This window comes from Helicoverpa armigera, chromosome 9 (assembly GCF_030705265.1).
Source record: "Helicoverpa armigera isolate CAAS_96S chromosome 9, ASM3070526v1, whole genome shotgun sequence".
Taxonomy (NCBI): Eukaryota; Metazoa; Arthropoda; class Insecta; order Lepidoptera; family Noctuidae; genus Helicoverpa; species Helicoverpa armigera.
This window is the reverse complement of record NC_087128.1, coordinates 3,607,240-3,633,402: the sequence shown is the minus strand read 5'-3', so window position 1 is coordinate 3,633,402 and position 26,163 is coordinate 3,607,240. Positions and strand designations below refer to the sequence as shown.

At 39.2% G+C, this 26,163-nt stretch overlaps 1 long non-coding RNA gene across 2 annotated transcripts in view; it reads left to right on the top strand.

The window, feature by feature from the left end:
• The window catches only part of LOC135117347 (uncharacterized), a 115,722-nt gene extending 90,122 nt beyond the window's left edge, over positions 1-25,600 (top strand). For both annotated transcript variants that reach the window (XR_010276828.1, XR_010276829.1), the window contains exon 3: positions 25,561-25,600. This is a non-coding gene — a long non-coding RNA (uncharacterized LOC135117347). The remainder of the gene's footprint in view (positions 1-25,560) is intronic.
• The last annotated feature ends 563 nt before the right edge of the window (positions 25,601-26,163 follow it).

Genomic DNA, 26,163 nt, shown 5'->3' with positions numbered 1-26,163 from the left:
TTTCTCACGTCTCCATCATCAGGTAAGCTCTAACTTCCTAACCTTCACTCTTTGATAGTCACCAGACATACATCTGAGAATCAAGTTTTAATCCTATGGGCCTACAATTTCTGATAGTTGCCCTCGATTTCTCAGGATTTCCGTCATCAGATCCTGACCTGATGACAATGGAAATAAACGGCGAGTATACTCTTTCACTACAAAGAAATGATTTCTCAAATCCGTCAAACTTGGTTGTTTAAATTCCCCATTGAAATGAGGAAAATATTTGATGTTTACACCTGATTTTCTCTAGATTCCCATGGTTCACATTGATGCGACTAATTCCATAGTAAATCAGAGCCTTTATCATGACACTGCGCTATATTTCGTTCGTATCCGCCGTGGGTATGGTTTCCATACTAAGGTGCCCAATGACCTTTGAATGATTTAAAATTTTTCACAGTTTAGAGTTTGTAATATTTTATGTAACTTCAAATTTATCATTTTCGCAATTTTTCCTTTATCTGTACTATATAACGTTGCTTCTTGGCGAATTTCAAGATTCTGAGTTCACGGGAAGTACCTTGTAGGTTTTGATTCCCTAGCGTGTGACGGAAATTCGTCTAAGGTGTCGGTATAACCGTTGTATCTTTTGATCGCGTTAACTTAGAAGTTTGATTTTTTCACTGCCTAAAGAGACAATAGACTTAGGTATTTGGTATAAATTTCAATTTGATACCTTTATTCGTTCGTGAGAAATAAGGTAGTAAGTTACATTTTATTAAAATATTTTTTTTTATATTATATAACTAAAAAAATGAGATTTTCGAAATTTTTCCTATATTTACATTATATGACAATGCTTCATGCCAAATTTCAAGGCTCTGAGTTTACGGGAAGTATCCTGTAGGTTTTGATTCCTTTGCGAGTGTCGAAAATTTGCTGAAAATATCGACATAATCGGCTGTATCTTTTGATTGGCTTGGCTTAGAAGTTTGATATTTTCACAGCTTAAAGGGACAACAGACCTGAGTATTTCATGTGAATTTCAGCTTGATGCGTCCACGTGTTCTTGAGATAAAGGGTCTTGACAGACAGACAGACAGACAGACAGACAGACAGACAGACAGACAGACAGACGGACGGACAACAAAGTGATCCTATAAGGGTTCCGTTTTTTCCTTTCGAGGTACGGAACCCTAAAAACGGTACCAACCCACAAAATTCATAATACCCCACACACCTATTGCTGTTATTAAATATCATATCTTAAGGAAGCTACTACAAATTTCCATAAACTTTCGTCGGAAACTTCCCGAATGTAATTACTGGTAGCGTCACCTGCGCAGAGTCTATGCAAATGTACCGCGAATCAGAAATTTTCTGCACCTTATTATAAGAATAAGAAGACTTTTAGCGTATCTGATAAATATGCCCTCGCAATTTCCCGTGTATGTACGGTTGGTAGGTGCTGACTTCGAATAACATTCAGGGTGAAAATATTGGGCATAACTAATTTATTTTGGGTGTAAAGGTGCGGTCATGTTGCGAGAAATAAACGCGTTTTTAGGACTAGGAACTTAAATCAATAAGACTATGAAAGAAATTGTGAGTGGCGTGTATAAGCATACCAACTTATGCAATTCAATACTACCTCCAGCTGCCATATGAGTTTTATTTTAGCGCACTATGTTAATGCACAATTAATTTAAACTTATTATTTCAAGACTAATTTGTTTATTCTATCCAAATATTATTTCGTAAATATTTTTTGAGTTCCAAACAACTCACATACTCCCCCCTCGTATCTAATTCCTCATTTTCAATACCGTTGCTCCGGTCATTCCAAAAATCTTCGCTCTTCTCACAATCTTCTTCTTCACTGTCCTGCTCATACCTCTGACACTATCCACTCTTCTTTTCACATTCAAGCTATTCTTCTGTGGAATGCGCTGCCCTCAGAAACCAGGAAGTCACCCAGCAAACAATCTTTCAAAAGTGCTGTGCGGAAGTATTTGCTTAAGAAATCGTTGGCAGAATCATCATCATAATAATTTATTGGTATATTATATGTATATATGTATGTATTTATGTATTTATTGTTATTTGTATTAATATTGTTGTATTTAATTAGTATTTAGTGTTTTATTCATCATTAAGTTTTCTTCTTATTTTCTAATGCACCTACCATGTTTTTCTCTGCATCACCCTATGGTTGACTGGAAAGAATGCCTATGGCATTAAGTCCGCCTATGTAATATTTTTGTTGCATAAAGTTTAAATAAATAAATAAATAAACAGTTCTCAACCAAAATAAAATACACGCCGAAAAAGACCATTCCTATCCACATTCCTAAAAACCGCTCCGCTTATACACTAAAACCTCACCCTACCACTCTTAGCTAGGGATGTGAAAATGAAGGCATGTGCACAATATATTTTAATAAAGCATTCTCAGGGGAAGCGCCCTGTGATATGGATAACGAAGTTGTGAATGTGAATTTTTACTTAACCATCGGGTCTGTTACCTTTATGGGTATGTATTTTAACGATATTTATTTGTTGAGGATTGTGAATGAAGAGTTACAGAATGGTTTAGGATAATCAAGCAATCGACCACGATCAAAGACCACGACTCGGCAAACGTAGTGTAGGACGTCCTCAGGCACGGTGGAGTGATGACTTGCGCAAGGTGGCTGGCAGGAGCTGGATGCGAGCAGCCGAAAATCGATCTCAGTGGCGTGCATTTTGAGAGGCCTATGTCCAGCAGTGGACTGCTATAGGCTGATGATGAATCAAGCAATAAGCCTATGTGTTTATGTAAAGAAGTTATAAATAGGAATGACAAGCCAAATTTAAAATAACTAAGCGGTTTAAAAGCGGGAAAAAATTTACAGTGAGACTACCAAAGCTGTGGCGATTTCCAATCCTGAACACACATATTTGTTTTGTGTTCGCGGGTTGTAGTTATGCTCTCGTTTAAAAGCCAATTGCAAAATATGATATTACTAGCTGTTGCCCGCAACTTCGTCTGCGTGGGCAATATAGAATAGTCAAAATACTACTTATCCCGTAGGTGCATTCTTTCACGTGACAGTATAATTAGGATTAGCACTTAGCAGTCGCATAGATTCATTGATCAAGGTTGTGTTGTGGAATTGACCATTTATCTAAACAAAAGAAGTAAAGTTTGTGACGTTGTGAATATCTCTGGATCTAGTCAGCCAATTTGGAAAATTATTACGTATGGTGCGTAAGTAATTTTCACAGGAAACAGCTATAATCTATGTCTATATGCTTTTAGTCTGACAAAGCTATTTGTACATTTTCTGCAGCTGCTGCGACTAATCAGAAGCCAGAAAGTCTGTCAGTCTTACCATGGATATCGTCTTGTGTAGTTGACTGGATTGAAGATTGGTAGATAGGTAGTCGCTCCAAGCAAAATATTGGTACTCAAACAGATTCGGTGACTGGAAGCCAACACCAACATAGTTGGGGAATAGCTGGATGGATGATAAAATTAGTCATCATCATCAGCAGGCGCATAGGGTAGGATAGTTTCACTTACTCACTATGGTAAGGCTGACCCCACATTAGGCGTGCGCGATCCTCGGGCGTGTGAGTAGCGCGGGCGTCGCGAGCGCGCTGCGTGAACGTCGCGTTTTGCTGCCCTGCGGCATGTGTGAAGAGTGCAAGCGACGCGCTCGCGGCGTGCACGCGGCGAGCACGCGGCGCTCGAGTTGCGTTCTTACCCCTTCGCCCGCTATCCCCGCCGCCCGCTAAACGCCTTAGCCGTTAAACGTCAAGGAGAGCGGCGCGTGCGCGCTGCAAATGCCGCAGGGCAGCAAAACGCGACGCTCACGCAACGCGCTCGCGGCGCCCGCGCTACTCACACGCCCGAGGATCACGCACGCCTAATGTGGTGGCCTAAGCCGGGACTCCACCGAAATGTTTGCATTAGTTCACGAATAGGCAAAATGTACGTATCTGTGAGAGTCCACTTCATGTGTTCGTACTTGAAACCTGCAGTTTTGCCAAGATTTTCAAAATGTACGCTCGCAATTTGTCATTTCTTGGTGGAGCCAGCAAATCAAAAGAAACATAAGTGTTGTCTACTGTGCGTCACTACCGCACACCGGGAAAATTTCGCTCTTGCGGAGGACGTTTATATACCATATTTTGTGTCACACGTAAACAGGACGACAGTAATATCCACCGAAACACTTTCAAAGATCTGATGAACGAACAAATCAGCCCTGACTTGGTCACCTGGGGCCAATCAGAGCTCTATGAAGCGATAATACGCTTTGGCTCCTACTGTTATTGTGGTTTCTGAAAATTTATTCACCTCATTCAACGATGAATGTAATTTTGATGGTACTATTAAGAACACTTGCTTAGCGCAGAAGCTGACGTTGGCAGGTCAACTCTTTTTACTTCTCGAATAGGATACCATTGGTTTTTGTGCAATGCACACCTGCAATGCATTCTGGATTAGGATAGGATATAGGTGGATAGGACTTGCAACAGAGAACAATTCTGTCTTTGTGATTAAATGACATCAAACGTAGTTTTATATAAAAGGTGTTTTTTTTAGACTTGGCTCGGGTCTTACTGAGACTGTTCGTAATCGTGAACAGTGTATTTGCGATCAGAAGTTGAAAGTAAGCATGTCTCTGGTATGCGACGCGTAATTTGTACGTTTCCAGACGCATAAAGCATTTTACGTGTGTATGGTATTAAATCAAGAAAGCTCCCATTTCTTATCTGAACTTTGTATCTGGGCTTGTTTTTAAAGCTACAGAAGCCTACATTACCTACCTCACGCTTAGCAGCGCTTGCGAGAGATAGATCTTCCTTTCTTCTAGGATTAAGTTTACATATTTTGCAATCAGAAAAAATAATTAAGGTCTACTTAATACTACTCACTCAAAGTAATTTGTTTTAAGGCCACCACATTAGTGGAAGATAAGCTAAACTATGTTTATGAAAAAATCTTGATATGAACTCCATCTGTAACTTTAAATGATAATTAACTGTTCCACTAAAGTCATCATTTTTGACATAATGTTCAAAAAATAATTTAGATGGCACCGTTTTAAATTTTGCTGAGAACTATTAATTTTCCTTGCATCAAGGTAATAATTATAGTTGGATTTTGATGTGGCACGGCAAACTGACAAATACTATTGAAATGTCTATGTCTAAAAATTACACTACTTGTTAAAATATGGTGAATTACGGAAAATACACAACTCCATCTGTTGAAATAATAATCCTCTATAAAGAATGTATGGTAATTAATTGTCATTTACCACCTCGCTCCTGACAAATTTGATGTATTTTATTTACCACAGATGGAGCTACTTTAACCTTGGCTAAACAAAATTTTCATATTTTTTTTCTTCCGAAGTTACTGATAGAGGTGTGATTTTCTGTGTAAAGATTAATAATAGGCCGATCAACTAATATAAGTACAACATTCAAATGTACAGTTTTGACAAATAGATTGCGTGTCGTAATATTTTACATCTTGAATTCACAAAATTAATCATATCTTTTGATAGAGTGAATCGATTTCGATGAAACAAAAACTAAATAATACCCCAAGTTACATAGATTTTTTGTATATAAGCATTGTCTGCATTGAATTCGTAGATTTTACGTGAATCCCGAACGAACAAACAGACAAACAGACAAAAATGTCAAAAATTATGGAAATGGGTTCTGTTAGTTATCCTTTAACATGCTGGCTATTTTTTTTCTCAATTTCTGTAATGTACAAAAATTACTTTTCTACAGATTTATTATATGTATAGATTGTTTTTAAAGCATAGATGCATAAAATGTTATCTTACATTTCGCGCAGAAACCCTTGCATAAAATATACATTTATTATGTGTACTTCACAAAAGTGGGTCAAACAAATTTTTGGGAAAACATCTTGCTCGTAACTTGTTAAACATGGCGGCCCACCTTCAAAAATTAGTTTTTACAACAGCGGGGAGCATGTCAGCTCACCTCTACCAAAGGAAATATGACGTTCCGATGTCGTATCATGGCATGGTTCGCGAGAACCGCAGATTGGATCGAGTTAATTTCGCTTCACAAACAAATTGACAAAGTTTAGAGCGGGGCATATTTCTTCGCGGCCACCCCCTCCCGCCCCGCTGACAGATTCCCGCACAACGGAAATTAAATTTCACATCCGAACAAGAACGGGTGCTCGCCGCGACACGCGTTTGTCGCGAGTCGCGCGAAGCGCTGCGGTGACGCGGTGTTGCGGCTACAGTAAAGATTGATTACAAATAGCTGCTCGATGGAGGCGTTACTTCGTTTTTGGATGGGACACCATTCAGATAACGCTTTGTCATTCTTATTGCCAGTCTGTAAGAGAAATGCAGCAAGGTGTACATTGTGCGCATTACCAATTTACTGCAACTTCTTAGTGCCATTGTTTTCTTACCCAAATAACTTCATCTCATTTTATTCGTATAAATTAAAGTTTCCCATAAGATAAATTAGAATTCATTTTCAAGTTCGTGTTATAACACGTAGCCTAAATACGGAACACCTTAACATAATAAACGGACAGAACCATCCAATCTGTATGTATGCCATAACCGGCTGCACTAATACGTACACAACACAACTAATCCGGGCGCGTTCTATCAAAATTGCAATTAAAAGCCCATTTACGGCGCTGCCCTGAGACGGACCTGGGGTCACCTCGAGAAGGACGCACGAATTGCCCATTAGCGGGCGTTTCGGACCTTGTTTACACCGCGCTTGCCCTAATGACGACCTTTGCTCTTCCCTTCGTTAAGGCGAGCGAAAACCTCACACTAAAAGGCACGGGTCCCGGACTGGACCCTTAGAGACGCGCGAAACAAAAGATACTAATATCTCGTAGTGTGAAGAGGACAATGGCCGATAGCTTTCGGATTAATGTCCATGTACACGGTTGTTAAAAGGCTAGCCGACTCAGTCGGTGCGCCAGGGTTAACAAGGTTATTACGGGATCATCCCCAGTAACCGCCGCCGTAAAAGTGTTAATTATGTTTTAGAGAATCGTGTTATTGTCTGCTGACACTTGTATTGTCATACTCAAATTATGCGGAATTAGGTTTATCAATTTATGTTTGTCACAATTATTTAGCTATTTATTCCTTTTGTTATGAAGTTCTTAATATTTCGCAATAAGTTAACAACCTACCTGTGGTACTTTGATTATTTAGTAATTCTGCTGACGGTCAATCATACACGGTAATTACGACTTATGAGTTACCTACATCATTACATGACCTACATTAGAGTTAATGTAAGAACTTTACCTAATCTCGTAATACAGGCATAATGTAATGTTATTTGTAATCTTAATAATTGAGCACGGTAACAACAGTAGGGCAAGCAATACACGCGGACAAAACTTCCGAACTCCGTCGAATCCTAATGGACTCCATTGACATAAATGTTTTATTCAATTGGAGCCCGCTGCAAAACAAAAGAAAGTATGTCCTCATCATTACGAGTTGGGAAAAGTTTTTGCATTTTTACTCGTTACCGGTCCTGCGACGAGAAGTAACTTAAAATAAATAAGTACCTACCTACGTAGCACTTCGGCACATTAAAACTCCAATACCAACCTAAGAGAACAAATTGTAGATGTGGACCTCTACGGTACTTAAACAAAGCTGCCTTTACGCAAACCCAGCCTCCACTACTCAGTTGATTACTGCGCACCACGTGTGCAAATTCACTATAAATCCAAGCATTAGGTAAAAGCGTTCATTACTTAAGTCCCGTAAAACCCTTATCCCATAACGTTAATAACACAATTACTATAAATCTATCATCGCTGAGCAAACACGGTCCGAATCTCAGCCTAAGCTAATACATTTTGTCCACACCCGTATTCATACTTAACGACTAGGGAGTAGTATTTACTTGGCACACACGCGGCGCCCGCACGAGCGCAATATAACCTGCAAGACGGCCGGGTCGAGCCTCGGGGTCCTTCCCCAACCCGAGAGGACAGTAATTACGGTAGGCAAATTAAGCAGTAAGGGGCCCCAATACGCGCACCGCCACCCGTGTCCATCTTTGTATTGCTACGCTCGGCGGTTTATTTTAGGTTATTCCACGTCTTATTACAATGTAGTCCGCCTCCCCTGCGGGGGCTCACCTCCGAAACTGATTTGGGCCCCGGCATCAGAGTTTCATTACGGTCTGTCGAAAACAATCCACTCTAAATATCTATTCTTGGGTGCGCGCACTCTGGAATTACATTAGTCTGAGGTGGCGAAGGCTCGACTCAATTTGTTTGGCCGTAATAACGCTACGCTATCAGGTTATAACAAATGAGCTATTGTGAGAGCAAATCGAAGGAAAACGCTTTTGCAGTGTCTGCTCAATTTTATAGTCGTTATGATAGTATACGAGTATCTACGTATGTGACTACAAACCGATATGAATCATGACGTATTAGTTCGAAAGTTGGTCTGCGAGTGTACTTTGGTCGATAAATTTTCTCAATTGAATACCATTCAATGACTTTAAACTAGTCGTGGAACTTTTCTAAGCACGTCGTCGATGCGATCGGCTAAACACCTCACATCGCATGCCCGCGTCGCGTGTCCCCTACGGCATTAAAAGGCGCACCACTTTTCACAATAGAGGCGGCCACGCGACTCTTGGGATTTGCGAGCAAATATAATTTGTCCATTAAAAAAATCAACAACTGTTGACCATAGAGTAGAGTGGAGATGGTCACAAAGCGTCTCGTTAGCGTCCGAACGTGCCGGTTGTCACACACTTCAGCCCATCGGCCCTTCGTAAATAATGAGAGGGCGGCCCTTGCGCACCACGATCTATAGCGAGTGTGTTATAGTGGAGGTGGGATCTCAACATAAGTTGTAAAAGGTGAAGTCAAGAGCTGAGAGAGTTATGTGGGCAGTGTCAATGAGAGTTATAGTGAAGATGAATCGAGATCCAATTTTTTCATTTCACAAAAAATATATAAAAAGGCATAACTTTTCTGAAGCTTGAAATAGTCTACTTTACGTTCTTGTTCCTTATTTATAATGTAAAAATTGACTTAAACTTTAATTATTCAACTTAAAGATATTATCATCAATCAACAAAAACCACTTATTTAATAGAGAAATTATTCCAGACAAAGTACCACATCCAACACATTCACAGTCCACACATCCCAACTCCTTAGGGGCCCAAAACCTCGTGGATACCGCGGGGTCCTGTCGCCTTTGACCTGGCCAGCACGAAGCCTGAATGCCTCTTAGATTGCCTCCTAAATATAGAACAAACAACAGACTGTTAGAAGGGAATCCCTAGGCCCTGCGTCGTAAGATGTGGTCTGGGGGACCGTAATGGAATTGCTCAAGCTTTGGTTATTTTGGTTAGGACTCAATGCGGGTTTGATTTAGCAGCGTGAGTTCGAAATGCAGTGTCTAAGATGAAAGGAGAAATCACATACGTTAATTTATCCTTTGTAGATAAAATTCATTGGCTAATAAACCTGTAAATGATATGAATATTGTAGTATTTTCTATTTGTTCCACTAACCCAAATTAAATAAAAAAATAGTGCAGACTGCCAAGCAAACTTCGATAATTCAACCAAGTGTTTGTAATTTTTGTTTTCTGTACAAGCTCAAGATACATAGGCCCGACATAAAAACAAGTGAAAACTCAATAACCCATCACATCATACATCACTATCAAACACCCCATACCAACAGAATTATATCGCTATTACTTTTAATGTGACAATCTGTAACCTTAAACAGTGCCATGTTGAGAGTTCAATAAATACGCTTCCAAGGGCTGGAGGCGCCGGAGCGAGAAACGACCGTATAATTCTCTCACCGCCAGGTGGCGTGGTTTGTCTCCGCGGGGACATTAATGTCGACTAATTCATGTAAATAGCTCTTCTATTGTTCTGAGATATTTTTTTGGATGGAGCTGTGGTGGACCTTTTGAAGGATGATTGAATTTTGTTGCAAAATTCTGGTAATAATTTTGAAGATCTGATTACATGGCCATATTTTCAATCTGAGTATTTACAGTACGACTATGAATATAAGTATGAGTCCCGAGTGAGCAAACGCTTACCAAGAAAATACTGATAATTTCCATGAACTTCTCACTACAGGGTACCTCAAAGGGGGGACCTTTACTCAGCCAAGAAGACATCTCGAAGTTCCACTATAAAACAAGCAGAAGAACTACATCACATCTAATTTACCTATACCCCATTCCATGTAAAATCTATAACCAAATACGTCATACATTACACTAATAAGGCAGATAACAGTGTTGCACCCCCTCCCTCCTCCAACCCTCACTCCGGCGCCGTTTGTCTCCGGCGCACCTCGGCGCGTCCGATTTATGGCACAGTTTTGTGAACTCTTAAGCATTACGTGATCTGCTTCCGAATCCAATTTATGCCCTCCATGGGAAAAGTTCGGCAGCACCGCCTATTCTTTACGACTCATCGCGATGTGAGCTACTGGATAATAGAATAGGATTCACTTGGTTTTGTTTGGACTTGGCGATTTTGGGTGACACAATTTTTAAATTATTTTAGTGTGCAAAGAATAGGTAAGTAGTTCTTTTCTCTCGTATCTTTAGTGCACGATTTTGATATACCTTCACGTGTAAAATTACCTCAACCCTATAATGAGAGTTTGAGCAGCAATTAAATGGGATCCAGTATTTAAACGGTCGCATTGCATAGATGTCTTCGTTTTATGGCTACATCCCAGATAGTAAAAGTAAACCAATAATTGATATTTCATCGGCTAAATAAAACATTATCTAATGAAGTCAAGGAAATCTGAGTGACCAAACATTCGAAGGGTGTATGCTGACCTAACAAAATAGACCCTCAATAATTAGCCATTCACACATTTTGATTGAACCAGTGCGAGCCTTTGGTCACTGGTCAATAAACACATTTGCTTAATACTTACAAGAACCCTAAATAATATACAGTTTCTTTTTCTTCTATACAAATAGGTACAGACCACCTTCTTAGAAAAAAGCAAAAAAATCTTGATTAAAATCACAACGTAATTGAATACATCCCATTTAGGAGAGCTTCCCAAAAAAAAAACAAATAAAGACACACAAAACACATTTGGACAGCCATTATCAGAGGCAATAGCCCACCGTATCGACCTCTGGCCACCCATTGGCCATTTAGTATTATTATTTATGGAGTCTCTCTGACCGGGATTCACTTTTCACTGCGCCCCTCGGTCCGGTCCGACCGGCAAACAAAACGGAAGAAGTAATTATTAAGAATACTGCAAATAGAGGGCATTGAGCAATTTTATTAGACTTTTTGAGTGTTTATGTAAATAGTATTGGAGGAGGCTGGAATTTTGAGATATAAAATATAGAAGGGCAGTTGTATTATCAACAATTTCAATGCACTATTAACTAAGGTATAAAAGTAGTTAAATTGCACATTCAGACAGAAGATTTCATCGATAATGGCCAAAATGTTTTTGCAAATAACCCAGAAACCATTTTGGAAAATACTGTTTTTAAAGGCCGGTTTACACTTTGCGAAGTGTGAAGTGATAAGTGTTAAGCGTTAACTTTACGCGATAAGTCTCAAGTGTTAAGTAGTCTTTTCCATCTCCGTTTACACAGTGTTTAGGAAGAAGCTCATAGTGGTACTGTGCGTTGTGCATAGTGTCTCTAGAAATGGAAGATGCGCTTAATATTGAGACAAATAATTAAGGAGATTGTATCTGTTGTGGTATCTGATATAGAAAATGAACTCAATTTTGAAATCGGGAATTCTCATCGCTTCACTGTTTCAATAGGGCCGCATCTCTCAACTGTTTGTTTTTAAATTCTGCGCACTTTACATTGTATAGACATTCAAACTTTATGTATTCTTGTACGAATTTTAAAGTATGTTGATCCGTCCACTTCATTTTTGCTTTGAACTTGACACTGCGCACTTAACACACACGTATTTACACACTGATTAGTACAGGCAAATTGCGAGAGAGGGTAGTAGAAAAGTTGAGAGGGGGTAGTCACTTAACAACAAAAATAGACCTTGATTCTATTCACTCGCACTAATCAATAAGTACTAATCGCACGTATCACTTAACACTAATCACTTTACGCTTCCGTTCACACCTTGATTACTAAACACCTGCACTAATCACCTGCAGTGTTAACTTAACAAAGTGTAAACCGGGCATAAGACAAAAAACGATTTTTATCCATAAACCCGAAGAATACAATAAAATCTAAATTCAACACATACACACAGGATTGGTAGTTTTGTTATTTCGCGCGGGAGATCTCTTTGTTGCATGGATACGCGTTAAATGAACGGGAAGTTAGTATAGGGAGGTGCGCTCAATCGGCCGAATGGAACAATCTTTGTTTCCTAAGGCCATGTAACACAACCAGTCTTCCAAGACCCCTATAGAACTGTTAACGCTCCCCAAAAGTCCTTAAAAGTGAAGCTATCAAGACGCAAGAAGTGTCAAGTTAGACTGGTGGTACGATAGCCGAAACGGAAAGGCCTCGTCCACCCTACGAGGCTCGAACGCGAATAAATCAGAATCTAATACGGTGCGACAAGATTGCAAGAAATTTTCCGACTTATTGAACCTTTTTGCGATCGCCGGAATAGATTTTTTTCCTACCAATTGCAATTTCCTGACTGACTCATGTGATGTCACCAAAAATATGAGCTAAACTTCATTGAACAAAACACGCTCAGAGAAGTCAGCGTACATTGAACTGAACACGACCACAGATTACAGAATACTACGTGCACAACTAAAATTCACAAATTGCCCCTCTCAAAACCGCAAGATAATCGCCGTCTTCGGGCTATCTGAAATAGCTTCCAAACGAAAACAAATAATAATCGATAGTTCAACAATAGTCTAACAACGGGTAACAACGTAAGATGCTTCGTGAAACATGAAAAGCTCGAGTCTGCGGCCGCCTCGGGAATTAATTCCATTCTCTGTAGCATATAATGAATAGTGAGGGATTATTTTATGATTTTGTAATATTTTTGTGAACAGTATTGTTTGTGTATCGATGATCACATCATACATGTGTTACGTTTGTGCAGATGTTGTTCGAAGTTTTCTTTATAGTGCCTTTCTATTTTATTTGAATTACGCTGTTTCATGGAACCAAAAAAATAATTAAATTTTTAAGTCCTTTCTACAATTATGTACCGTTTCCATAACCTATGTTATGTTTACAAAAAAAATACCTAGTCTTGACAAATTGCTAAATTTTTCTGAACCCCTTATTGAAGGCAAACCTTGAAGATATTTAAACTTGCAGCAAAAATATCTACGGAATAACACTACCATATTCGATGTTAAGCTGTAAAACATAAAACCCACTAAAAACTATGATTAGCGCGCTGTAAGTACGGCGTGCAGCAATTTAGGTGAAGCCGAGAGCGATGCACTAATGCATCGCGCGCCGGATATGAGATAGTTTGTCAGTGCCCGACTTTGTACCTCGGTACACATGTGTGTTATGTATTTACAGTAGGGGTTTGTGTGTAAAATATGGGATAGAGACTGGTATAAAATGTTGGTATAAATAATCGGAATTTATTGATTTTACCTTATAAGGAAGTCTACTTTCAGCAGAAATTAGACATACATAGTATGACTAGAAAGTGATGAGCCCTACTTTCAGCAGAGATAAGACAAAGTATGACTTAAATGAAATAAGCCCAATGAAACAAGCATTGATGAACGATTAAGAAAATGTTCCTCAAAACAATGATAACATGATTAATATATCTGTAGAAGCAAAATAAATAGCCAATATCCTAGAACACCCAATTAACAACATCACTAAAAGACCATCACCCCAAACTAATTAGCAAGCAAAAAACGAAGCCACCGGCCCATACCCATCCTTCTAACTCAGCTACCATTTGATACAAACATTAAACTACCCTACTTCATAAAAACAGTCCAAGTATCCACTTGAGCATCTCTGCAGGCAAAGGCAGGCTACACGGGACGCATGACTGACTTCCCATGGACCACCGTATCAAGTATATGAGCGCAGGACGTGTGTAGAGAGCCTTATTTCATGCTTCGAAGCACATCTTATCGCCTGAGGTCGGTAGCGGACTAATTATAATTACTAATGCTCGTATGCTCAAAGTCGTTTTTGAGGCATTTCGGCTTATTACATGATGCTTTGACGGTAGGTCAGTGTTCTTAATGAAGGTAGTTGCTCGTGAGAGGGTGTTTTGTTTTTGTACGTGTAATGAGAGGAAAAATTAAGTTGTGATTTGTTAAGCTGCTGGCAGTTATCACAAATGTTTTCGTCTAAAATTATGCTTAACTAAGAAGGAAGACCTATGAAGTATAAATTCATGCTTATACCTATAACATCCTTGCTAAAATAAACCAAAATCGACAAAACCCTTACAAAAGCAAAAGGTACATTAGCTCCTAAAATCTCCAATAATGCGAAGTTTAAACCGTACTTAGCTGGCTTTTAAATTAATTGCCAGCGTTCTAAATAATTGAATTAAGTTAATCGAATAGTTGTTTACATTGTGTCACTTGTAGCAATTAAAATTGTTTCGGAAGACGATAAATCATTGGCGGGAAAGTGAAACATCACGCCGCGTGGTGCACACCTTGCAATAAATTTCCCAATTACTGGGAGAATTTCGCGATGGCAACACCGCGGCACCGGGGGAGCGCTGGGAAATAAAATAAAATTAATTACACGCTACCCATACTGGCAATAGATGCTTTGAAGCGTAATATTAAGTTTGTATTTGTTGGTTTTGTGCTTTTGAATATTTTGTTTGTTTAGCCTGTTTAAAAGACAATACCCAATAGCAAAACTCCGATCAATTGACCAACAACTGATCAAGAGTAACTACCACACAATACCGAAGGATTCTCCAACTTGATTTATAAGAAGGCAATTTAGCGATAAATACAGATTATTATAAGACATATAATTTGTTCACTAGACTGTTGGCGCCTGAAAGGAGCAAATTAAGACACAATTGCGGGTATTTCAGACGACCGCTTACCCGAGAAGCTCGGATCGACCTCTGTTTGCGACCTTATTTCTCATTATGCCTTATTGTCGTGTCTGATTTATGTCCCAATTACACCATTTCTTACAGATTATGAGAATTTTGTTACATGTCACAATATTTAAATGATTTGTGGATTTGGTTTGTCGTGAAGTGTCCAAAAGCCAATTTTGTCCCTAGACGCCACAGCTTCAGTTACACATACATATATTCTCGAGCCTTTTAAAATGACATTAATAATAATATATGCAATTAATGACAGCACAGCCACCGCTACAGGGTGTATTATTTCCGCCGATCCCGTCTAGCTGGCGTGTCGCATTGTGTACACATTTCGGCACTTAGGCTCGTGTTAATTTGACGATGACTGTCGCGCCGCCATCCGTCATCGCCGGCAGACACGTCTTTATGACGTCTAATTTGAAGATCACCCTGTGAAGTGAAGGGGTGACTTATTGTGAGACCATGAGTAGCTGTTTTGTATGGAAGTTAAGTGTCATTGATTCTACAGTGTTGCGTTTTGAGGAAGGAAAGTGGCAGTTGCTTATTCTGTTTTAGAGGGCTTGCAGAATCCGTCAAGTAACGCTAATACCGACAGCTGTTAGAAATTAAATTTCGCTTTGTTAACATTAAACAAATATTGCTCTATCGATATCTGACACGTAACAACATAAACAAAGTTCCAACATCGAATTAAATTCCATATTATAATTAACAAACTAGCTACCTCCAATTATATAAATCAAGGTGTAAATCTGAAGTTGGCAACTTCACCGTAGCATTCGGCCAAACAATGTATCGGGAGCGGATCCAACAACATTCGATCGCAAACTCAGTTGAAAATCGTAACAAAGCTTCTACCGCGATAATTGGATGTGGCCGTTCTGAATACGCTCTAGACGAGACTTAATTGAGGTTTTAGAGTTGGGCTAATTCGCCCACCTTCGATCAGTTCTGCTCCCCTGGTCCCTCGGTTGAGGGGCTTCGTCTGGAAGCTCGGTTAGCAAGAATAATAACGCGCAGGTTAAGTGAGCCTCTATCAATTGGTGTTATGTTGCTTTGTTGTTATTAGCTGCGGAATTGCGTAGGTTTAAATCAAGGTAAACCTTGGAAGTTTTGGAGTTGCCGTCTGATATAGTCATAACATATCCGGGCAATAAACATTCGATTGGATGGATTTTGTTTTTTAAAAGTCCTACATGGTGTAATTCAATATTTTTTTATTTTTACTTGTAACAATTGTTAGCGCAGATATTCGCATGAAAAACTCACTCACAAAGTGGAATAAAGGGCTCACGATGATTAAGAATTCTCTCACGTGCGGCCTAACAAAAAGTAACAACTAAATATATCGGAGACGGCCCGATAGAGGTCGGGTGCGGATAACAAAAAGTAGGGGCTGGCCCACGGACACACACCCGAACAGATATGATAATCCCCACTATGTAAAATAGTGAAATTTAAGGTCTCTCCATGTGAAGAATTGTACTCGTTCGGTAGGCAAATTATTCTAATGCGGCCCTTTTATTCGAAGCACATAGCGTACGGGTCGCCGAGCTCCTCCGACACTCATTTGTATTTCAATAAAATACCACTAGCCCTATCTAAACAGAGCTATGATTCGGATATCGATCGCGCCCACACTCAGAACAACGGAAAGTATATTACATTGTTATTTCAATGTTTTCGGGCCGAGTATTTTCGTAAGCCGGTCATCCATCAATGAATCAATTTGAATACATTGAACATTCATCGAAGTTTACATAAAGTTGGCGGCTATGAATATACCTTCGCGTAGCAAACAAAAAAGGCGCCCTGGCTGGGTTACAATAACTGCGCTCCCCCGATCCGTCGCATTTGTGGACACGCCAATTCACTTTTTGTAAATAAAAGCGACATATCTGCGCACCAGGATCCGGTGGGTTCGTATATCGTCTCGCTTGTCCGATTTGCATAGCGTCGAAAAGTTCACAATCACATTTACCTCATCAGCCTGCGGGGAACATAATTCTTCGTTCCATCTGCCATCTTCCTGTATCTACCCCCGCGCGAGCTCTTTTTGCAGGGGTCCGGCCGGCGGCGTTGTCCGCGATACATAAATTTTCACGATCGGTCATCCTTTAAAAACAAGTTTAGCTCTTTATCCGGAGGAGAGTTAGTTAAAGAATGGCTCGAGCGTGCGTTACCCTCCGCTTCGTTACGTATTCAAATTATTTCGCCATCTTGTTTTTGCGTTCATTTGTGTTGTGACTCTATAAATAGGTATGGTCCTTCTTTTGTGTGAAATTGGTATTGAGATTAGTAATTAGTCCTTTAGTCGCTTCTCCTTAAGGAGACTATATGAAGTTTACATTTTGTGAGCGAGTGTGTGGCTAATTAATAGAGTGCGTCGCGGCCGCTAAGGCGGGAAGCTGCCCCTTGACGAGCGTGCAGACAGGTCGCCCTAGCTCAGGAGTCAGCTGCGACTTAGGGCCCTCGTGTGATTCCCGCCGGGTAATTAAATAATGAGGTTTAAATCCGTCCTTTTGTCGTGTCACTAAAGTTTGTAGACATGCGCACGGTTTGGATGCTTTGCAAATTAACGGACATTAGGTTCGGAGGCCTCCGGATAATACGGCACAGCACAAGTTTGTAGACTCTCCTATCTATATTTATAGCTGCACAAGCAGAATGCATTTGGAACTATTTTAAAATCCTTTATGTAGTTGGACATATAAAGGGAAATTTTCTCAACGTTGAAGGAACTCTTGACTCGTCATCGGTCCCTGCTACCATTGGTACAATACAATTTGTTGAACCGCTATTTATAGCATTGCCAACGAAATCAATAAATCCTAGTTATCTTCATCTTACTGAAGAATACCCACATCTCCTAGTACCCAAGTTCGCTTCCCACGCCACCCGCGGGGTCTATTCTTAACCGCAGAACACACGCTCCGCACATTCACCTAAAAACAAAAACCGTCCACTTTTGACGTTTCCCAGTTCTACGTCTAATCTGAGTTCCGTTATGCAGCGCACGCCATTCAGTGGCCGTTGAAAACTTGAGTAAGAGCGAAGATAAGGCGTGGCGATGCATGCGACACACGTCTACTCTTTACAAATTCAGCACTGACACGATCCATTCAACGGATAAGTTTGGTACAGTGTGCGCCCGCCTGAATGCAGTGATAACGCTACAATGACAATCGTGAGTTGATTTTGTATGGTTTAGAATTTGCGTGCGGTTTAAGAATAGGTGTTTTAATGAGTTGTAAGCCGGCTGGCTAATTTGGAATTGGAATTAAGGAAATCTGTGCAGTACTGCAATATTGCTCAAATACCTTCCTCGGCTGCTCAAGAAATTACATTACATAAAACTAGTGAAAGAAATGGACTGTGTATAAAATTGGATTTCGAGTCAGATGATAAAATTATGAAACTTTCGCCATAAAAATAGTCACCGAAAAATAATATTAGCATTACTTAATCCTATAAATCCAATCACAATAGCGTTACCGGTGGAGCGTAACATCCATAGCACGCATTCGGACATGTCACAGGCATTAGAGTAAAAAGCGTCGAACCCGCGACCGTGTAGCGGAAAGCCGGAGTCGGGAAACGGACGAACAAAACGTATGGGGGCTGCAGTGGTGCGTGACGGTGAATCATGCAGTTATTCAATAAGTGGGGTTACGGTAAGATATGGGTATTGATGTAACAATTAGCCCTGCATTTGTGTGAGATTTTGGTTTGAAATGCATTTTATGTTTATGTCGCGAATGTCTTTATTACTGATCGTTTACATTAGATGTGTTAAAGATGATATGAACATACAGTAGGTATGCACATGTCATGTCACATTATTGTGTTCGATATTTAGTAAATTAAGTGACATGCTTTTAAATAATGAATCCTAATTACAAGTCACAAAAACAATTTTCGAGTTCTACAAAAGGTTATGTTTGAACAGTAACCGAGTAGATTTCGTAAGGACCGACTCGAACAGACGTTCATACTAACTTCAAAAGTTTCGTAACAACTTTTTACGCTTTGCTTATTTCGAGAGCAGCTCGTATAAGGATGCAGTTACTCAACATCAAGCATTACTTCTATAACATTTTGTACGATTTCGTCTAACTAGTTCCAAGAGTTTTTTTGTTGCGTAAGATATCGCACGTGCGTCCGACACGGGCGCAGGGCGACCCTTGCGCCGGCGAGACGCACAAATCATGCGACATGTCGAACCTACAGCACACGTTATATACGAACCGAAAATGTCAGCCGAAATACGTTTACAATTCGTGTCCCATATAAAGCTACAACTCACAACCAACTTTTGCCTCCAGAGGCGGTGCGCTGAAAATTGTCAAAGCGAAATCGACTGCAGTCCCAATTTTACAACGCAATAAAATATTGAAATAAAAATTCGCTCGCGAACCAGCAATAAAATATAACGCTAACCGTTTTTACGGCGCCGACAATATAATGAAATAATCATAACGGGCGTCGACGTCACTTTGAATTACCCGATAAATCTTCCTCGGGTCATATTGTCCGCAGTCCTCTTGGCAACACTTTAATATCGAGAAATATCATCTCGATAATCGAACGCGCACTAGCCGCTCGGTATAAATCATCCCCCCGCACTCGCTGTCGTTTATTTTTTAGACTTTCCATTTCCAAATAAAGTCCCTGAGCAACGGGCCAGTGCTTCCTCCTTCCGGGGCGGTTTTATATGATTTGTCGGCTGTCGGCCATTTCCCTTAATATTGTCAATATTTCAAATATTAATTGTTATAAATCAGAAAAGTTTTCTGTTCCGCTTTTTATAGCCATTTTCGAGATTGGATTTTTATTACAACAAAATTAACCGTGGATATGAGGGCTGGACTGAGGCCACTTATGAACGCATTGTTTATAAACGATAACAGAATCGATGAACGAGTCACACGTCTGAGGGGAAACGTGTTAAATTATGTAGGTGTACTTAGCGCGTCAATCTACGCACTACTTTGAAAAAGTTCCGCCCATAAAACATTAACAAGCACTCAAGAAAATTCCCGGGCGTGCCCCGTTCGTTAAGTAGTGTCAGCCGGTAGTTTTTCCCACCTCGAGTTAGTGAGTGTCCACTCGAGGCCGGAGGGTCGCTGTCATCGCGATTGGCGAGCCGATATGTCCCAGGAGTGCCGCCCTCCGCCGCTCTGAGGGACTTCAGCACGAAGATCATCGCAAAGCCCTCAATTAATGACAAACAATGGCCTGCGCGTCGCGCGCCCAATTTTCAGTTGTCGCTCTTGTTTTACTCGGTGACAGTTGGCATGGGTCGCCCACTCGCGCGACGCCGTCCTATTCCCAGAGCTGCTGCCCTGGAATTAGGGAACAGGCTGAGGTAAGATGCCGAAGAAATGCTTATTATCTGAACAAAATAAACTTTGTAATCAGACGTCAGCCACAAACTGTTATGCAAGTAATCGAGAAAAACGTTTGCGCAGCTTTTCCTCCTCAAACGAACTAGAAGCCTTTTTGAATAACAAAAACAAAGTCGGAATTTCCTCTTCTTACAAAACGACTACTATGTAGGTCAGCGGCATTCGAATACAAGCTACACAAAATTGCAGAGAGCTATCAAATCACGAGCACTCACTAAAATTTGTAGAGATAACTGCGTTCTCACCACAAAACACGTCATGGTAAATACTGAGGCGAAGTGTTGTCCGGTATTTTCATGAGGCTGGGAGTCGCTCGCTCGGCGCCCGCTATCGATCCACGAGCGAGGGGGGCGGAGGGGCGCGGGCGGCACAAATTTGGGAAAACTTTGAAAGTTTCGCGTCTAATTCAGGCGCACGCACACACACCCACAAACAGCTCGATGCCGCACACAGGCGCTGTTTGCCTCGTAATTCTGTTTTGTACCCGTTGTTTTCGAAATGTCACGTGTCTTCGACCTACGTGACTGGACGGACCTTTGTAAAGGGTTCACACGCGCAAATTAGATAAACAGAAATTATGGGAATAATTAGGCAACCATGAATGTTATCAGTACTACAGGCAACTACAGGTCGCATACGCATGGAGGTTGACCGAGCTAAATCTGAAATCTAATCCGAACGCTGGTCACGCAAAACCTTCGAACAATAGGCCCATATCGAATTACATTCCAAGTTGAAACTTAGTAGTAAGTACTTAGACACAAACTCTGTGAAAGTAAGGAAAACTTGGCGTGCCTATTAAGGTAATGTGACCAGAATTGGCACACAGGATCACGCGATGATCAAAGCGGCAGGGAACGTCATTAGCTATTGTGCTGTGAGTGCTTCCAAGAAAACAATTAAGAAGATGAGCTGCGATGGGACAATGACACCGGAGACATCCACTTCCTATGTGATGATCAAACAAGCGTATACTGGATGTATTTATTTTATTCAAGAAATGAAATTTTCACTTCGACAAAAATACAGTCGAATATCCTCCTTTTTTGAAGTTTGTATTGAAACATTTGTAATACACACCTTTACTTAATTTATCCCGAGTATTGGTCTCAATTATTATCTTATGTAAAACATAATGTACAATTTATAACTATTTAATTAATAAACTAATATCAATCAACTAATCACCATTAAAACCAAAACCGCTCTATTTTAGGAAATCTCTTAAACACAAGAAGCCCTCGTATAGGATCACAAATCGTACTAACTCAAAATATTATATTATCAAACCAACTCTTTCTCCATACATTTTATTCCACAAAATGATTTTTCATTACAGTCCCAATTTATCGCGGGTATAATTTCTGGTCCTTTGTCAGTGGTTGTTAGTAAACAGCCCGTTTGCCGAATAAAGGAATTCCATTCAAGCAGGATTTTGCAAACAAAAAATACGGAACAAAATAAAAACTGGAGAACAATTAGCGTGATTTAACGGCCATTTCATTAGATTATAATTAATGTGATTATTTTTATTTTTCCTCTCTTGTTTTAGGAGTTTTTGTATTGTTTCTGTTTGTTGATATTTTGAGTCACCATTTTGTGCTCATCTTTTAGAGCAGTATTTGAAATTGGATACATAGAAGAATTATTATAGTCCTGTCGCAAATAACTTTTCTTCTTAATAGAAGTTCAGATAGTTAATCAGCACTTAATACTTTTACGTGACCGTTTCGGGTGCTTATACAAAAGGGCCGGCAGACAATCAGCTTCACCACTGCCCTGTTACACTCATTAACACTTATCTTTATACCTCTAAAGTTTATTTGCTAAATTTTCTTCCAAATTAATGTACAAACCATTTTTCGCGCGCAATACCTTCTCCTTACAACAACCATAGACAAAACAAAAACGTAATGAATCAAAAACAAAGCTCATAGATCAGCAGTCATTACCGTGCAGTTGTCACCCCTGTGTAATTAACATTCGTGAGCCATTAGTTAATTAAAGCGAATCTTTTAGCGAATAATATTATGATTAACGTCACTACTTACTTCTGATTGGTGCGCATGGAGTTAAATTTGTATTTATTGTTGCTAAGTGGTGTTAGGAAAATATAAAATTACTAGCTGTTGCCTGCTGGCTCCATCCGAGTTCCAAGGGAAGACTCAATGTCGGGTGGAGATTTCAGACTTTATAGTTCAGGTTTCCTCGTGAAGTTTTCTTCACCGTTGATCTGTCATTGGTGCCCAAGGTAATATTATAGAAAGCACATAAAAAAGAAAAAAAAATGCGTAGATACTTGCCTGTCTTGAAATCGAACCCAGACACTCATAGGTACTAGAGAAGTTAGGCCACCATGACTTTTTAAGTATTTTTATTGTAAATTATATTGTTTAAGTATTACAAATTATGTTTAATGAAATAAGGAAAAAGCAGCGAATATTACACTGAATAAAACATCTCTTCATCTTATATCTTCTATTCGTGACCTTGTAATCTATATTTTTTCGAACAGCATCTGCCCCAATCTCGGTTGAAGCTCATTTAATTAAACGGCCGCTATTAGTTGCGCCCTTCGCGATTTCCTTAATTTCTGTTAATTCTTGCACCCATCGACGTAGACTTACCGACTATAAAATCCTTGTAGATTTGTTTGTGAAAATTTTAAAATATATTTCCATTCGAATAATCATATCACATTTTATTTGGAAATATGGGGCAAAAATATTAAAAACACAAACACATCGGGAAACAAAAAAAAAATACAGGTAAATAATATGTTTGTATATGTAGGTAAAATGACCTGTTTTACAAAAAAAAATGTAAAGTTATAACATTGATCAAATTCACTGATATCATTTTTAATGCTTCTCAATATACAATCAGTATTTATAAAGTTATAGAAACAAAATAAAATGTATTCGAAAAACACCGCAACATAATGAGCAAAGAACAAGCATATTTCCATTCCATAAAATTTTAAAAATAAACATGAAAATGTCAGACATTAAAACAAACACCACGATATTAAACAGAAGGTTCTTAACATGAGCATGACGGCTACCTATCAATTTGAGCTTCACATTTCAATTTACCTGCCTCGACTTTATCTTTAATGCCTCACTTGTAATTATACAGCCAGACAGTCGGATTCCCACCCCTTTTTACTTGATATCATCTAGTGTTTTATATGAACTACCTACTTAGCTATCTAGGGAATATTGTTAATTTGTCTAATTTGCTCAGTATGAATTTTAGTATGGGAAATTGGGAGGAAAGGTGTCGTTACTATTTTGTTAAAGTAACTTTTCGTAATTAGCGGAAACTTGATAGTTTTAGCTACTTTTTGAAAATACAAATACATACATTTTTTGTTTGCTAAAAATTATAGGAAAATAGTCACTACTGCTTCAATTAAGTATATTATAATCGTATAGAAGTAGCTTTCACCTGAGGCATATAAATAAGCTCTCTCACTAAAATAATCTTCAAAACTGATGACATGCCGTAAGAGCGTTCAGCCAAATGAACCCAAAATATTGTCCTACTTTACTAGAATTTATTTTGGCAATGCTATGGTATTCTCATTTCTGTTTTTAAATCTCTTATTGTGTTAAGGTACCTTACAGTCTCAAAGCTAACTGTTAGAACAACAATTCCTGACATCACCTCCTTTGATTTACTACGACTTTAAAGAGGTGGCAACACTGGTAACAAATAACACAGTTAGCCTCAAATCGGCAGTCGGGTCACGACGCCCGGGATCAAATGCACTTCCATTGCGAAGTACACACGACGCCACGGCCATTGAGACAGATATATTACGACAATGGTTAGTAAATATCGCGGTAAATGCTGCTTTGTAAAATGAGACTGTATTTGGGAACGTGGCATTGTGTTAGCAGAGATTTTGACATAGAGACACGAATGTTTGGTTTGATTTGACTTTGTTAAGTAAATATTTTAAGAAAGAGGAGGACAATTTACATATGAACGTCATTCAGTCAGGCAGACGTGATTATTAGAAACTTATCTGGGAGCAGCGATGATCCTGACCTAACTAATAATCTTTATCGGTCTTAGAATTACAAGCATTGTTTTTTTTCAAAGATTTGTCTCGTGTTTATTTATAGAGTTAGTTAATAGGATGGCAACAAATAAACCTGTTAGCTGCGAATCGGTAGTCCGGTCACGGCGACATACGGGATCAAGTGCACTCGTACAACGGATACACACGTAAGGATAGACCGGAGATAACATGTCGGATATTGTGTGATTTTATATAAATTCTCACTTTGGTAAAAGCTATTCTTCATTTGTATTTAATACACTGATTGAATTTATTAAATAACGTTGAATAATTATTTGAAAATAATATAGAAAAATATGTTTTTTGTTTGAATGACAAACACATTCCTAAATTTAATTTTCTTCATCCTAATGAAAAGCGGTTCTTAACATAACACACGTCTCAAATTACCAAAAAAACTTCAAACCAAATTACAACAAAAATCCACCAAATTCAACGTAAGACACAGGATATATCTCAAGGCGCCATCCCTCGTGCAAAGTCCACCTCACAAGAAAACCTTAGCGAAGTAATAAGAAAGGTAGAAGTGCCCCATTGAATGATAACTCCCGGCCCTTTGTCTCGCGTCCGTCAAGACGAATCGAATTAAAAGGCTTATTGTGTCTACGTGACAGCTCCGAGCCCCTCACTGACGCCAGGACTTTTTGTTTCAACCAAACTAAAATATTACAGGCCATTCACTAGATCCCACCCCAGCTGGGGAGATCTGCTACTTGAATTTGTACTCAATTTTTAACAGGGACCGTTAATTAAGAGACTTTCTCTTTATTGGCGAGAGTAGTCTTAATGCGTTAATTGTCGAAATGCAATCTCGGAAGGGCGTTTTTAATCATTTGAACGTCATATTTTTAATTTAGAAGTTTTGATGTTGTGATTTTTGTGCTAATAAATTGATGGAGTTTAATTAATAGAGACTTTGATTGATATTGTTTAGCCCTTTTATGATTTTGATATTATTTATTTTTGTTTCAGGCGTCTCTGCGACATCGAATGCCCTCTCCGTCAGATCAAGGTAATTACTTTCGAAATATTTTTATATAAAAATATAAATAATAAATAAAATATAAATAATGAATCTGAAATTCTAAAATATGACGGCTATCGGTAGGTATTTCGTACAAAAATATTTAATTCATTAAAACCTAAATGGAAAAGCCACCTAAAAAAATACATGCTCGTTAACTTAGAAGCACCTTCATATTTCACCGTCTCCCAAAGAAAAAAGCGTGCACTTCCCTTGTACAACATGTCTTAATTATTCATTACATCCCACGACTTCTTGCAGACGCCGACCAAAAAGCTAAGCATAAAAATATATACTAAAACGAACACGCACATTAATGACGGCCGTGCAATATTTATACACAAGCTACCCTAATTGCTAGGGTGGAGAGTGGAAAAAATGGCCAATTTCACGTAATGTAATATGTATATTTAAGGTGAGGTTCCGAAACGCAACGCGGTGGAATTTTGTCGCGGCCGTACTTATTACACGGAACCACTTCAAACGTCTTTCTACGCCGGCTTCAGCTGTGGTTCATTGGGAAAGTGGCTCTGTTTTGTACTTGAGTACTA